At 38.1% G+C, this 16,065-nt stretch overlaps 1 long non-coding RNA gene across 3 annotated transcripts; it reads right to left on the bottom strand.

Annotated features, from left to right (window-relative positions):
• Positions 1 to 8,849: 8,849 nt before the first annotated feature.
• Positions 8,850 to 15,188, bottom strand: LOC143858729 (uncharacterized). 3 transcript variants are annotated; one of them, XR_013239020.1, is made up of 5 exons: positions 15,016 to 15,188; positions 13,453 to 14,643; positions 13,255 to 13,339; positions 13,004 to 13,065; positions 8,850 to 8,934 (listed from the first exon to the last, which is right to left on the bottom strand). It is a non-coding gene; the product is annotated as an uncharacterized LOC143858729 (long non-coding RNA). The 3 variants fall into 3 exon arrangements; XR_013239019.1 differs by lacking the exon at positions 8,850 to 8,934 and adding an exon at positions 9,388 to 9,673; XR_013239021.1 differs by lacking the exons at positions 8,850 to 8,934; positions 13,255 to 13,339; positions 13,453 to 14,643 and adding exons at positions 11,801 to 11,989; positions 12,095 to 12,193.
• Between the last annotated feature and the right edge of the window lie 877 nt (positions 15,189 to 16,065).

Here is a 16,065-nt window from a genome sequence, read left to right as displayed (position 1 = left end):
TATGGATTTTGTGCTCAGCTGACACATTGTACTTAAATTGCTTGAAATTTTTTGTGAACTCATGATTGTTCGACTATGCGATCTTGTTGGGTCTTAATCAATTATGCCCTATTGTAATTCTATCAGTATTTTTATGTTGTTCTTGGCTATTGACCTTGTTTGGGTGTCCTGAGATATTCTCGTGGCTCGCCTCGCCTTTCCATGTCTTCATATTGTTTGGAGTGATCCCTTAATGCTGATTTCTTGGATACCTTTTTTCATGGTTTACATATCATATGTGGAAATTGGCCTTCCGTATGGGAAACTTGGACCAGAGTCACTGCCAAGAGCAAGCTATGTTACTAAAGTGGTTCTTCCTCCTTTGAGGATTTTCTTCCATTGCTCATTAAAAAAATATTGTTCGCTTACAATTGTTACTTGTAAGGGTAAAAATTTTGTTGGTTGGCTAGTGGTATGATAAGGGGTAGGATTGATTTGAAGTTGTTCCATCATATTGTAGATATTTTGAGATTGAACTAGTAGGTAGGCTTTTTACTTTGTTGGGGGCCATACCTTCAAGAGGGGTCTGAGATAGGCGGATTTGGAATTGTTCTGAGTCTTTCTATATAGCTTTAATAGGGTTGACAAGTAACAAATGTGTCCATAAAGAGGTTGCCGTCCAACACTCCTACCTTCATCTAGAATCATTGCTATTTGTTGGATTGCAGGTTTGGACACAATATTGACTGTGGACGATCTCATTCATCAGCTATAGTGCTTGCAAAACCATTGCATCATGCGCCGTTCTGCAGAATAATTGGTGCATCACCTGCTGATTCACTGCCCAAACTTTAGTCCTTTGTTGTTTCTCTACTAGAGATACAATGGGTGATGCCAGACTCGATTTCATCTCTCAAGAGTGCTTGGTCTTTCTCCCTTCTTCATAATAGAGGTAGGATCCTTTTGGAAGATAAGTTTGGTGGCTACATTATGGTTAATTTGGAAGAAAAAAAACACTTTTTTTCCGAGGAAAAGGAATTACGTGGACATGATCAAAGTGAATTTTTTTTTGATAGATCATTAGTTTGTATTATATGCTTTTCGTGATGTGCGTTGACGAGTCAAGAAGATGTTCGGAAATTTTTTTTCTTCAGCTATCTTGACAAAGAAAAGAGGGCGAGCCTTGGCGCAATGGTTAGGTTGCTCCATTGCACGGGTTCGAGTCACGGAAACAGCCTCTCTGCAAAGCAGGGGTAAGACTGCGTACATCTAGCCCTCCCTAGACCCCACAATGGAGCCTCGTGCACTGGGCCGCCCTATCTTGACAAAGAAAGAAGAAACATAGTTTTGAAAGGCCCCTCCAAATATTTCAAAATTGGACTTTGATGGTTCGAGTATTGGAAATCCAAGTTCTGCTAGGTCTTTCTTCGGACTTATTAGAGTAAGAGATTCTAGCGAGGTGGGCTTCTTGATTTGCTAGGGTAAGCATGGCTAAGGCAAGTGCGTGAGGATTGAGCCTCTAGCTCAATGGTAAAGGCTATGCTCTTCAACCTAGAGGTCGGCGGTTCAATCCGAGCTTACCTACTAAAAAAAGGTTCAGATTTGGGAATAATTTAGTGAAGTAAATGTTTGCAAGTTCAGAAGAACTTGAGTAAAATGGCATTATATATATTTTCTGTAATGCAACACAAGTGGGTTGCATCTTATCGGTGAACTGCATTTGCTTGCATTATGAGATTTGATGATTCAATTCCAATTTCCCACTAGATTGATTTTTAAGGAAAGATGGATTTCTTGCTAGGTGACCAAACTTTTTTTTTTAATAGTAAAGCAAGCTTTCATTAAAAAACAAAAGGAAGACCGAGGTAGTCGACCCGAACAGTACATAAGAGAAAAGAAAAGGAGCAAAAGAGATAATACCTATCATGGAGGAAGGAAATCAAACATATCCAACCCCGGCTTATCTACACCTTCCTTAGTAAGTCTATAAGCTACACTATGGGCGGATCTCCTGATGCACTTGAAAATGATCCGCAAACCTTCCATTCGATCTTGGATTTCATCGAAGAAGCGAACGAATCTCCATGGAGGAACGATAGAACCCTTAAGCCATCTTATGATGTTGAGAGAATCTCCCTCAACCACCACCCGATCTAGACACTATCCAAATATTTTATACCTTTGTAAACAGCTTGGATCTTCGCCTCGGTAGAATCCGCAATCCCAATAGGCCCAGAATAGGCCCATATGACCTCACCCCTTGAATCCCTTAGCACCCCTCCAATGCCCGCCGGACGTGGGTTCTCTCTATTAGACCCATCAAAGTTCAATTTTAGATATACTTGAGCTGGGGGCTCCCAATCTTGAACAATCACAGAGTGATGAACATCACCATTGCAAATCTCCCTCCAACCCTCCCATAGGTCATAGGTGGAAACAGCCCTAAAGGGGGGGAACGACCCTCACCCAAGATATAATTAGGGCAGTCACTTTTATGAACAAGGAGGGGGATTTAACACGGCCATTAAAACTGTCAAATTTCTCTCTTTCCACAGCACCCACAAGGTAGCTTAAAAAACACATATTCCAAAGAATTTTACTTTTTTTCTTCCAAGGGGCCGCCATCCACTCATCCAAAGAGGTCTAAAAGGTTTGAAGGGAAAACCCAATACATTCCAAACCTACAAAGAATTCTGCTCCACACTTCCCGTACAGTTTTGCAATGAATGAAAATATGATCAACCGAACCCCCTGCCATTATGCACAAGGCGTAGTGGTCTACTATAAGCATCTCTCTTCCGTAAGAAATCTACAGTCTGCATCCAACCAAGTGAAGCAGCCCACCCGAAGGAACAAACGCTGAGAGGATCGGGGATCTTCCACATTCTAGCTTCTCTAGAGGGCACAGAGCATGGTACCAGCTGATGGTAAAAGGATTTGACAGTTTACACTCCAGTAGATTACCATATCTAAATTCTTTTGTCCACCCAGACGGTTTGATCTTACACCTTTCTAACATCTCAATAAACCTTTCCACTAACAATAATTCTCTGTCAAAGAAGTTTCTTCTAAAGACTGGCTTCCATAACACCCTATCCCCACTCTTATTGAAACACTCAATCACCATAGCCTCGTTATGCGTTTCAACTGGAAAAAGATAAGGAAAAATAACCTTTAAAAGGAGCCGAGGAGCACCTGCACTCTTTCCAGAAACTAATGCGATCCCCAGAGTATACTCTAAATTTGACTCATTCTTTGAATCTATGACTCATACACATGATGTTGTGCCAAACAGTTACCCCAGGCCTTCTGAATCTATCAGAAGGGTCCCAATGGCCAGGAGCTGCTCCGTAATATCTACTCTCAATCACCTTGGACCATAATTGAGATTCCTCCTCCCCAAATCTCCATAGCCATTTACCAAGGAGCGAATGACTAAACTATTCATCATTTTATTCAAAAACTCTGTGATTGATTCGAAAAATTTGTGATTTATTTCATGAAAAAAAAACTTCTCTTGAAAATTTGCAAAATATTCACGGTTTTCTAATATTAGCCGTATGTACTTGGTAACTATGCTTTATTTCTTGTGACACCTTGCCTATCTGTTCTAGTTTTGTTTCTCCTTGCACTTTCTGGGAAAAAACCCCAATCATTTGCAGGGATGCAACTAAAGACTTCGCTGGCTTCAAGCCAATGAAAATGAGATCGAAGCATTGGATCATAATTCCACTCTGATTTAAGTTTATCTTTGAGACAGAAGTAGTTAGTTGTAAACAGCTGTAGTAAAAATTATTGGTAGATGGACTTGTCAAACTTTTATAGGTTAGATTAGTTGCTTAGTTATTCATCCAGGAAGATGAAATGAAGATTATGATTAAGTGTACATGGCAGTCCCCTTTCTGTGTAGTCTTTTTAGTTGAGAAGTCTGCTTGTGGGCTGAAACAAGCCCCCAGGTCTTGATTTGCCAAGCTTATTGAAAAAATAATCCAAGTAGGATTCGCCAATATGTGGTTTGACAATCTTTATGCTGACCACATCCTTTATAGTTTATAGTGATGAAGTATTGAGACTAGATACATTGATAAAATCAGGGCAATGATATTTTAGTGTTGACATTCCCTATTGTATTTTTCATAGTAATTCAAATATCCACAATCAGTCGGTTATGGTCCTCCCCTTTTGCTTTACTTTTCAGATAGTGGTGTCAAAACTACAGTTAGAAAGACATGTTTTGCATAATTAAGCATATGATCTATGGGTCTAATTAGAATTATTGAAATTTATGGTCTCATTATGCGAAGTCGGTATGGGACCTTGTTGGTAGAGAATCTCAACTAGAGTTCTGGTGCATCCTTTGAACTGATAAAACAACCCTACTATACATTGGAATCTTGTGGTGTTGTCATTCATGGTAACTGACAGATTCTTTGTATCTTGATTCGTTTCCTAAGTTCTTTAGGTTTTGTCTTGGAACAATTAGTCCCAAGCTTGGGATTTTGAAAGAAGGAAATATGTGAATGCGGTTATCTAAACTGTTTCTTAGAAAATAACCAACAAAATTTTTCCAATGGGAGTTTCTATTTTATTGGACGAATCCAGCTTGGAGTCGATGTAACCCCATGGGTTTGGGAACATGCAATTTCAGATCTCAACCCTATCATGTAAAAGCTCATTTCAAGGATAGAAAACAATAAGGGAGATTTGTGGGTTGTGCCTGTGGAACCTTTTGAAGTAAAATTTTTGGATATAAATACATAAAAAAAGTTGAAGAAAATAGTTACTCCTTGGGTTTCTAGGATTGGAATTCGCAACTTATGTTTTTAGGGGAGCTTGACTTGATGATACAAGAAGATTGACAGGCCAAAAAGATCAATGACAACTAATTTCCACTTTATGGCAAAAATCCTTCTGGGCTGGTTTTGCAGTTTGAAGCTCAAAGATAAAAAATTTAGGGCATTTGATGGTCATTTATCATTAAGTCTTCAAAAAAGTTAAGGTTTTTCAAAGGATTGCTACAAGCCTACAACTATATCTGGACCTGCTGCTTCTTGTGTTCGGTACGGATTCATATTTCAGTCCATCTATCAGTAAGACTGTAAGAGCACTAGAACTTCATGCTTTCATTCTGAGCACTAGAACTTCATGCTTTCATTCTGTTAACTTACCAACTTCTCCAAAAGCTTAAGCTATTGGAGAAAGGCGTTATATATCTTTTATACTTTAACACTCCCCCCGCACGTGTAGCCCACTTGGCAAACACGTGGCACATGTGGTCCCACTTTGGGCCGACCATCGCATGTGGATTTCTACTATCCGGGAGGTTTGAACTCAAGACTTTTGGCTCTGATACCACGTTAACAAACCAACTTCTCCAAAAGCTTAAGCTGTTGGAGAAAGGCGTTATTTATCTTTTATACTTTAACACTTTTTTTTTTTTTTTTTGCTTTTGGAGAAGTTGGTTAGTTAATATAGTATCAGATCTCTTGGATCCTTGGATCCTCTAGCCTGATCACAAATCCGTGCACTCGTCCTCCGGCGGGCGGCCGATCGAGCCGTCCGCCCGGTCACCATCTAATCCCCACTACTGCTTGATCTCTACTTCCCTCTTGCCTTATCATATGAGAAAAATGCATACTCCCATATTTGATATGCACACATCCTCTTGATAAAATTAAAAAAAAAAGAAACAAAAAATTCCTTCCAATGTCCCAAATTTTCTTTTTCAAAGTTTCGTATTTGCCGCAAGCCATTAATCGCCACCAATCTCTTCTTCTTTGTTGCCCATTCCGGCATTTGTCCATGGTCCGACATTAGTCCATCATGACCCATTTCTTGCCCATTCCGGCATTGGTCCATAGTGACCCATTTCTTGCCCATTCCGGCGCCCATTCTGGCATTGGTCCATAGTACCCACCATTTCTTGCCCATTCCGGCATTGGTCCGTAGTGACTCATTATTACTGCCCATCGAGGCTTGAGTCTTCTCTAGGATCTATGATCCATTGGCTTTTATAAGCCCTCTTGGCGGCATATCAACAAGCTGCGTTTCATCAACAACATCAGGATATTATAACATCAGGGGATATTCATCATCAAAAATCGCCAGCGAGCTCAAATCATAAGATTCTATTTTCCTATGGGAATTTCAAGTGGAGGTTTTTATTTTTCATATTGGGGATTTTTATTGTAATCAAACGTATATCGATATCCATATACGTTTGAGGGGGCATGTTAGAATATGTGAGATCCACCGTTGGATTAGGTGTAGATCTCATCTTTAGATCTTCTTGTGGGAGATTAGGCAAGTTGGTTAAAGTATAAAAGATATATAACGCCTTTCTCTCCAAAAGCTTAAGCTTTTGGAGAAGTTGGTAAGTTAACATGGTATCAGAGTCAAAGGTCTCGAGTTCAAACCTCCCGGATAGCAAAAATCCACATGCGATGGTCACCCAAAGTGGGACCACATGTGCCATGTGTTTGCCAAGTGGGCCACACGTGCGGGGGAGTGTTAAAGTATAAAAGATAAATAACGCCTTTCTCCAACGGCTTAAGCTTTTGGAGAAGTTGGTTTGTTAACACATTCTTTTGACTTATTTATTGTTTGACATGGGAGCTATGGTTATTGAAATTGTATTGCTGCTCAAGTTAAGAGTAATATATTTTGTATGTAATTAGGACTGTTTTAGTGAGAGTTTCAGTTCTCATCTCTCTCTCTCTCTCTCTCTCTCTCTCTCTCTCTCTCTCTCTCTCTCTCTCTCTCGTGTATCAATTATATTGCTGCTCATGTGTGTATCAATTATATTATTGCTCAAGTTAAGATTCAACACGGTAGCATTTACTCTACATGGGTCTGCATCATCTTGCATTTAGTGGTGAATAGTTGATGCCTTTGGGTTGTTTGCAGATATCAATAGCTTGGAATCATGTTCGTTAAAGATGTTAGGATTTCAAGGGTTGCTTGTGGGTATTCCATAACTGTATGCATATGTGAACTGTTTTAGTAAAACAGCTATGGTCTACACATGACATTTTTTTCCCGAATTTATGACCAAGAAGCACAAGCACAGAAAATTTGAGAGTAGCAAGTCCACATGAAAACCCATTCTGGTAGTACTAAAATATTTCTCCTGCACGCGTGTTTTTTGAGACAGACGACTTGCTTGGTTTTGTTGCTAAGTAATGCTGTCTTATATTACAATTTTTACGACGACAAACCCGAGCTTGCCTAGTAGTATATTTGTAATATCACTGTAGATAGTAACACCAGTGTTTGAAACTTTGACATGGATAAGAACTCGGACAAGGTGAAACAGAGTCCACTAGAATAACTCAATGATTGACACGGTCAATTTTCCATTAACTGAAGCGAAGCAAAGGGGTGTTTCTTGACTCAGTGGGGCCAAACTTAGACTCAGGTGAGAATTCGGCCTAGGTAAAACCTAGTCGAGAAACATAATGGATGATATCAAGCACAATGATTTATTTTAATACTAATTGGAGCTCGAAATATTTCGTTTGATCATAGTGACTCAGTTGGTTTCGGACTATGGAATCTTATAGATGTGATCTTTTTTCTCAGGATTCACAGTCAAATGTCTCATGATTTGGTGAGTCTTTTTGGAGAGAGTGGAAATCTATAATTCCCAATCATGCCTATACCTGAGTTCATCCTGGCATAATTTCTGATTATCTATGTCATTAGGCAGATCTTATTGTCAAATATTAACAACTAGAAGACTGCTTTTAAGGATCAAAAGGGGATCCCTTTGCTACTGGTTTCTCCTTCCTTTCAAGCATTGCTAAGGCCCTGTTCATTTAAGACTCTGCCCACCGATTGTGAATGCCAAACCGATTATGGGGTTCATAAGAGACCTCCCAGGTCCCGCTTAACAAAGATCACCTATGCATGCCATAGTTGTGACACATACACTGTGATCAGATCCCTTGCTTTGATGGGTCCCAGCAGTACTTAATGGACCCTGGTCCCATTCCAAAAGGGTTGTGAAAATCCTGTTTTCTCAATCAAGACCAAAATCAACAGGGCCCAAATCAAGGGTTTACAATAATCAGGTTGTGGTGGCACCGATTGTTCTGACTGGTATGGAGGTGGCCTACAACTTAAATGACCCCAATTACTTACTGATTTTGATTCACATAATACTCTAATCCCTTATTTGAGTAGAATTTTTTTTTCTGAAAAACAATATGAAAAAGAGCCAGCTGGGTATATGTTTTACTCCTAAAAACATGTCAAAGGGTTTTTTACTAGCTGGAAAGATCAGTACGCTGCCTAACTTTATCATGTTACTAGTAAAAGTGCACGTGTGTTGCATGTGCGCCTGCCACTGAGGCATGCAATTCTTCAACAGAATACTGACAACTTAGCTGAGAGTTCAATAACACCAGTCAGCTTGCTTAAGCTATCGGAAATGCATGAACTAAATACATGAATTAATAGAAGAAATAATAAGGGGGACCTACGACCGAGATGGTCAATACAAATGATACATCAAAGTGAAACAAAAACAAGAAGACCCTAATGAGGAGGAAATAAAAAAACCTTCAAAACTGCCCTTGTTTTAGTATCTTCTTGGCCTTCTACCACATATCACATCTTCAATGATAGTTTGTTCCGCAGTATTCAAATGATACCCTTTTTGGTGCTCTCAGAACCAGCATATCACCGGCCATGCAAAAAGTTTTAGCAGGTCAATTCAGTGTTTAAAAACTCCTTGACTCGACAAGGAACTCGCCTGAGTTGACTTGGCCGCGTTCTGCGTTGCACCACACCCGCATTCCGCATTTTGCCCTACAGAGTCAATAAACTCTTTTGACTCTCCACCGTGTCAACCGCGTTCTTGGTCGCATCCGCGCCGAGTCGACAAAGATTTTCTTGGCCGCATTCCGCATCACATCCGCATTTTTAAACACTGGGTCTATTTGAGAGAATGCCCTGCTAACATAAAACCAAAAAGATGAATAGAACTGAAGCAATCGGTTCTCAAATTATTTAATTATTATTATTATTTTTTTTTGTGTGCTGACCACCCATTGAGCTAAACTGAAATTAATACAAAAAACAGGGGTTAAAGCAATTGCTCTACAAAATTTAAAAAGCACACAGAAACAATTGCTTAGTATACGAAACAAAAAAAACAATTAAGCATGATGGAGCACTACATTAACCTCATCTTATGAAGAACTACATGAAATCACTCTAAAGCAATTCCAACATTTGGAACTTCAAATACCAAGCACCAAGGTTTATACTCCATTATACACATGGATGATTGAAAAAAAACATTTTCTAATGATATCTTTAATTTACTTCCGCTAAAGAAATATTTGGAGATATAAATAACTGAGGTTGTCTTTGAGCAATCTAAGATGACTTCATTAACTGAGCGTTCTTAATGGTCCAAGTCCTCTTGAGCAGCCACACCCTGATTGAAACAAGGGACATCGGAACCTTCAATAATTTGAAGCGGGGCTTGTTGAAGAAAATCAAGCATCTGACGTTGTTCTCTGTACCAATGCAAAGTGTAAAGACATAAGTAAGATGATGTTCTTGATTGATTGTATTCTACTTCTCAATTGGTAATTTTACACAGGCCCTTATTATATCCTTCACAGATGACCTCCCCACAATCATCTCCGAAACAGATTATTCCTCTTGATTGATCCTCAAAGACCTGCCCACCAGAAATTCAAGGAAAAAAAAAAATCTATGAAGACCATTCGATAAATATTCAGTTTAGTACCACTCTTAAATGGAGTTTGGATTTTGGTAGAAAACCAAACCTTATTGACAGACATTGACCTGCTCAGGGTAGTATATTTTCTGTTGGGTGACATGTGACTCTAATAAAGCATGAAGGATCTGGTCACATGATTCTTGTTGATACTAATTAAAGTTCTAATTTTGTCGGTAATCCGACCACTAAACTCTTACTCACATTTTGAGTCCCAAAAAGGCAAAATGCTACAAAATCCATATATATACATGTTCCAGATCTTAAAATGATCTTCGAAACCAAACATTTTAGAAAACGGATTTTTTTTGAAAAGTTGTGTTGTTCAGAAGTTCCTGCATGACCTTCTACATTTTGACTTAATTACTAAGGGTCCTTCAACTTATTTCATTTACAAAAATACTGTAAAGTTGGCTACCAATTTCAAGTGCATTGCTTGTATTTCAACACATAAAAAATATTGAAATGGACAAAAAAAGAAAGAAAAAAGGCATGTGATCACAATGGCATAGTTATTGAAGGCATAGAATATCCACCATGAAAAGGGAAGCTTGGAAATGAACACAACATCACTTAGATGCAAGTCACTTTTCCTGCACACATAAACACAGTTTAACCATTATATGTATTTGCAGACCAATCCTTCTTCTTACAGTTTAAAATATTTGTTATTTTTTCTAATATAAAACATGCCTTAATGGTTGCAACTGGTGTAAGTTATAAGTTACAATTTAATAATTAAGTTTGCTTCTTTGCAAGTGGCAAAAAAAATAATCTTGGAAATGAACATCACATTACTTCGATGCAATTATGTTATCTGCTGTTAACGTACCGACTTCTCCAAAAGCTTAAGCTGTTGGAGAAAGGCGTTATTTATCTTTTTTACTTTAACACTCCCCTGCACGTGTGGCCCACTTGGCAAACACGTGGCATATGTGATCCGACCATCGCATGTGGATTTTTGCTACCGGAGAGGTTTGAACTCGAAACCTTTGGCTCTGATACCATGTTAACTTACCAACTTCTCCAAAAGCTTAAGCTGTTGGAGAAAGGTGTTATTTATCTTTTATACTTTAACATCTGCAACAGTAAAATATGCTATTTTAATAATTATATAATGTGTTTAATTGATGAGCTCAATTTATTAAGATAGAACTTCTCTTATCCATTTACTACTAAATATTGACAAAAGAATATGGTAATTATAATTTAGTTCCTTCCCTTTTTAAGTTCTGTTCTTTTTTCAAAGGAAGGAGTTTGTTGTATGGTTTTGGATTTTCATCAAATCAAAATTACTAAAGATTGGAATCGTGGGCCATTCCATAATAATCGGGCTTTCCTTGGGTGCTTCTAAAAGCCCATACACAATAAGACATGTTGTAGCCACCTTGAGTTTCTACCCGTTTATTAAGGGAGTGGGACTTTGGCAATCCATAGTTCAGGAATGGGTCAAGTCTTTACCAAATAGGATAAAAGAAAGGAAAGAGCGGCTCAGTGCACAAGGCTCCCGCCATTGCGGGGTCTAGGAGCTAGATGTACGCAGCCTTACCCCTGCTTTGCAGAGAGGCTGTTTCCGTGACTCGAACCCGTGACCACCAGGTCACGGAGCAACCTTACCATTGCGTCAAGGCTCGCCCTGAATGCAGAAAATGATCAAAATCAAAATAGAAAGCACAGAAGGAACTATTCCACAGTTCTCCTCCTCTTTGACTTGTGTACCTTCTTCTATTGCATGTTTGTATGCATCTAGTGTGAGTGGGAATTAAAGATCCAGAATGTGGAGTATTTCCTCATCAACACTACATGAGAAATTCAAATCAAATCACCATCGTAAACCCTAGTTTGTATAAAATTAGGTAATTACTTGAGATTAGGATAAATTAGAACACTAATTGTTGAACAGAACAAATAAACTGGATAAGTTGTAAATGTAAAATGAATAAAACAATTAAACTACATAAGTTACAGAGACCCTTTATCCCAGTAAAACAGCAACAAAAACAACAGTAATATAATAACAGGAAGAGCACTAACAACAAAAAAGGGATAAGAACAGCAGTCCCCACATAAAAAAACCAAATAAAATTGCTAGAAGATTTCTGTTTATTGTTTTCCATCATTTTACTAAATCAAAGCCATGAATTTTTAAACGCATTTGAGGTTTCATGTTCTTCTCTTCTCGGGTATACAATTTCTGTTCACGGTTTTCCACCGTCTTCCATGTCCATCTAAAAAAGGGCTCTCTTCCATTCCTCTCTAGATGATATCCAAACAACATTTATGAGTAAACTAAACAATTTGAGGCTGATTCGTTTTCTTTTTAGGAAATAATAATGAATCAATTAAATTTTCTCAACTTACCATCCTTCCATTAGGAGGTGCATAATGGGCAAGCATAAGAGTACTCAAAACCCATTTTAGGAAGTAAAACAGGTTGTTTTCCACTAATACCAACTCTCTCTTGCAAAAGAAAAGAAGAAGAAAGAAAACGTAAGTTCCAATGAGAAACATTTGGAGCACATAATTAGTCGATATGCAAAAAAGTACTACTCTTTTGAAGGCTGACTCTGCCCTTAATGTATATGTTTCTAGAGATATTAAAATCTTCCATCCAAACTTCAGAATAAAAATTACGATTAAGAAAAATAAATTAAAAAAGAAGAAGAAGAGCATTGGAAGTTGAAGCTCTTGTGCATGTTCTCCCGCAAAGATTTTCCTTGCAATTAGAAATTGGGTTTTACTTGACATGAGAAGAACACTTATGAGATGGGCTGGAAATAATCAAAATGAACACACATCTAAGAGTTTTCTCACAATGGCCCCAGAAATTTCCATGTAAAATCATATTCGAGGAAATGACTCCGGGATATGAAATTTCCATGTACAGTCATATTCATGGACATTTATAGAAATCTATTTATCTGAGACTTGCAGCATTTGGAACAATTATATGCTTTCCAAATCTTTAGTGCACCACGAAGCACCTAAGTTTGTATTGAGTTAACAGGAATGCCCACTTTGGATTGTTGACAAAGATGATAAAACTGTAAAAGCTGACAAATGAAACATAAATATAAATATTAAAATATGTTATAAAAATTTATAATCATTATATTATAAGCAATACTCAAGAAGATTACAAGAAAATGATGTTGGTAAGCAGTAGTGCATTGTTTCAAGCTTCTCCTTCCACTACCTTTTTTTTTTGCATGCATGAGAAATTTTTGAGTAAGAAAATTAGAGAGGGCTAAAAAGATTTAGCGAAAGTACCTGCAAGAACGTTTGCTCTTCCCGCCATTGCTTAATGGGCATGCCTTTCTCTTCTTAGAACACTGAGCAAGAATAGCATTAGCAATCAATCAAGGATTACAATCAATCTAACAAATTTTGATTAAAAAAGTGGCACTCTTAAACCATCATAAAGTTCCCGTTGTTCACAAAATCATAAACCAGCATCCTATAGTATCAAATTCATTATCATGGACGCACAACAATTGGACTAAAAAAGGCAGTAATCATACTTGCGAAAGCTTCTACTTTGGCTCTAAATTCCTTTTCAGCCTGGGCACTATAAAATCCAATTCTCACAAGAAGCATACAAAAATACTGTCCAAACATCAAAGTAGAACCAAATATTTTCAAATCGTATGAAGCATTCAAATTATCCCTTTTATGATCAATTAGAAAGTAAAGTGATTCGAGGTTGGCATAGAACTTACAGATTATTGAGCAGCTTTTTGACTGCCACTTCAGTTTCGTTAATCAGCCGCCCCTTATAAACTATTCCATGCCCACTCTCCCCAAGGACATTCTCCTTCGAGAAACGATTAGTCACAAACTCAAGATCCCTCAAAGTAAACCAGTGACCCCATCCAAGATGTAAGAATTCAGGCAGACGAATCAAAGGTGACTAATACAAGTCCATATGAAGAAGATGGCTTCCAAATGTTCATGGTAACCGAGCTTCCTTCTTCCCCGAATGTGAGCTCCCCTGCTGATAAACCGAGCTGCATTGGCTGATATTATCAACATCACTTGATTTGCTCATACTCTGGAGCCATAGAGTTGATCACCGCAACTAATTACGTTGCTAGATTGCATTACTTGATTAACCATAACGGGAAGTTTTCGATCACACAAAAGCTAATGATAGCCATTATGTGGACCCCCCAGATTATGCTTTAATGTGATAGGACCTAGCCAAGCAAACTTGTTTTATTTTAATAAAATTTCAGGGTCAACATACTCAAATGCACTAACATCTCTGAATCCTTATAAAATGATTTATCATGTATACTGAGAACCCCTTCATGGGCATTGGGAGATAAAAGAAAGTGTAGACCCGCATTGTCGACTTCTGTCTCATTTGAAACATTGGGTATTTGGGAAACGGCAAACTTGCCCAGCATCCTCCTTGATTTCTTCAAAGATGTTGCCCATATAGATAAGAAAGTGAGAATTAACACAATGAATGCACTGACACAGATGTTGATCACAACCCACAATTTCAGGCCAAAAAATGATGTCTTCCTTGATAATTCAATATTCAAAAAACCACAAGATGACATTTCTGATCCAGAATAGAACATGTATGAGGGACTTTTAAACTCGCCCACTACAAAACATAGTTAAAGCTTTAAAACCAAACAAATTGTCGACATTGGCATGGTTAGGATATACATCTGGAAATATGTAGAGAAAAATCTAGAACAATCAGGTTTTTAGACATTTATAAATGGCCATGCAGCACTTGAACTCTTTCATCTGATATGGTTTGAGATTGCAAATGGCCATGCATCACTTGTTGTTTTGGCTACAGACTTGGTGGGGACTACTTCAGGAGTTTCAAAATTCCAAAATGTCAATATCGTATCCCCTTCTTTAGAGGCTACTGTGCATCCATCTGGGTTCTGAAAATAATTGAAAAAAATCAAGGAACAAAAGAAAACCAAATGCAAATGGAAGAGAGAGAGAGAGAGAGAGAGAGAGAGAGAGAGAGAGAGAGAGAGTTGAAGAAATCACAAAGCAAACACTGAAATATTTGTGAATCAATATAAAAAAGAGTGGTGATTATATCTATCAGATTCTTATAAATAATAAAATAAAAAATAACAAGAAAGGGGTCGAGAGCATCTATGGGCTCGATTAAAGTAGGAATGTAATGGAAGGAAAAAAAATGAAGGAGGTGTGGGGCAAAAGAAATGAACTTACGTTGATAATTCAAGAGTTGCAAAATCATTTCGCCCATACCAAAATAGATTTGGTTAAAGAAAAATGTATACCTCGTCCTTAATTTCTGCATGTTTTGTTGTCCAAGTAATCCCAATCAGAAAAATGTGCCAAACGAAAGAGATAAATGCCCGAGGAGAAGTAGATGTGAAAAGAAAAAGAAATGAACTTCCAGCAAAAAAAAGGAAAGAAAATGAACACTCCAGCAAAAGTTACCAGAAGAAAGGTTTTGGCTCAGGGAGAGAAGACGGGAAGAGGTTTTTGCCTGAAAAACAGGAGAGGATTTGGCTGAAAATGACGCGTGGGTTATCTATGGTGACACATGCGAGATGAAGTTTTGTTTGAGGGACAGGTGGTGGGAGAAGCTAATCCAACTCGGGCGGAGTTAACAAGGGGCCAAAATTCGTCTCATTCCGACGCGTGGGTTCTCTGCTGGGTTTGGGGGACAAGTGATGGCAAAAAACAAATCAAGTGAAATGACCAACATACCCTGTAACAATAGGGTATAGAGGGAACATATTCTAAAGCGTAGGCAAGATACAGATGGTATTATCAAGGGTCAAACCAGCTGACGATTTTTTCAAACTTCAGGATTTAAGAGTAAGGGGGCATTTACTGTCCCAAATACCCTCACATGAAAGGATTTACAGGTCAAGCGTTTTGAGAAGGCAGCAGGACACAATAGGCATTTTAGTGAAATATACACTTTTAGAGTCATAACTCATAATATGGATAGGAAGGAGGAAAGTAGCTAGGAAATGGCGAAAATACCCTCAAGTAATGGGACTTGATGGGGAGATTTTCTAAAGCAGGGGCAAGGAATTTTTGCAAAAGATGGTTGACGAAAATACATGGCTATAGGCATTTAGAATAGTAAGGATATTCCCAGCAATGTGGGAATTTCTGCCAATATTTATCCTCATTTATATTGCTACATGAGTTAAAGATCCTTTGTTTACGAGCAGATGGCTTCAAACATGTTAAAGAACCACTTACTCCAAAAGCTTAAGAACCACTTACTCCAAAAGCTTTAAGGCATTAGAGATGGCATTATTTGATCTTTTATACTTTAACACTTGTCCTCACGTGTGGCCCCTCTTTTT

This window comes from Tasmannia lanceolata, unplaced genomic scaffold (assembly GCF_043159265.1).
Source record: "Tasmannia lanceolata isolate RefF3 unplaced genomic scaffold, GAP_Taslan_0.1 ptg000026l, whole genome shotgun sequence".
Lineage (NCBI taxonomy): Eukaryota > Viridiplantae > Streptophyta > Magnoliopsida > Canellales > Winteraceae > Tasmannia > Tasmannia lanceolata.
The sequence above is the reverse complement of the archived record's forward strand: the minus strand, read 5'-3'. Positions and strand labels throughout refer to the sequence as shown.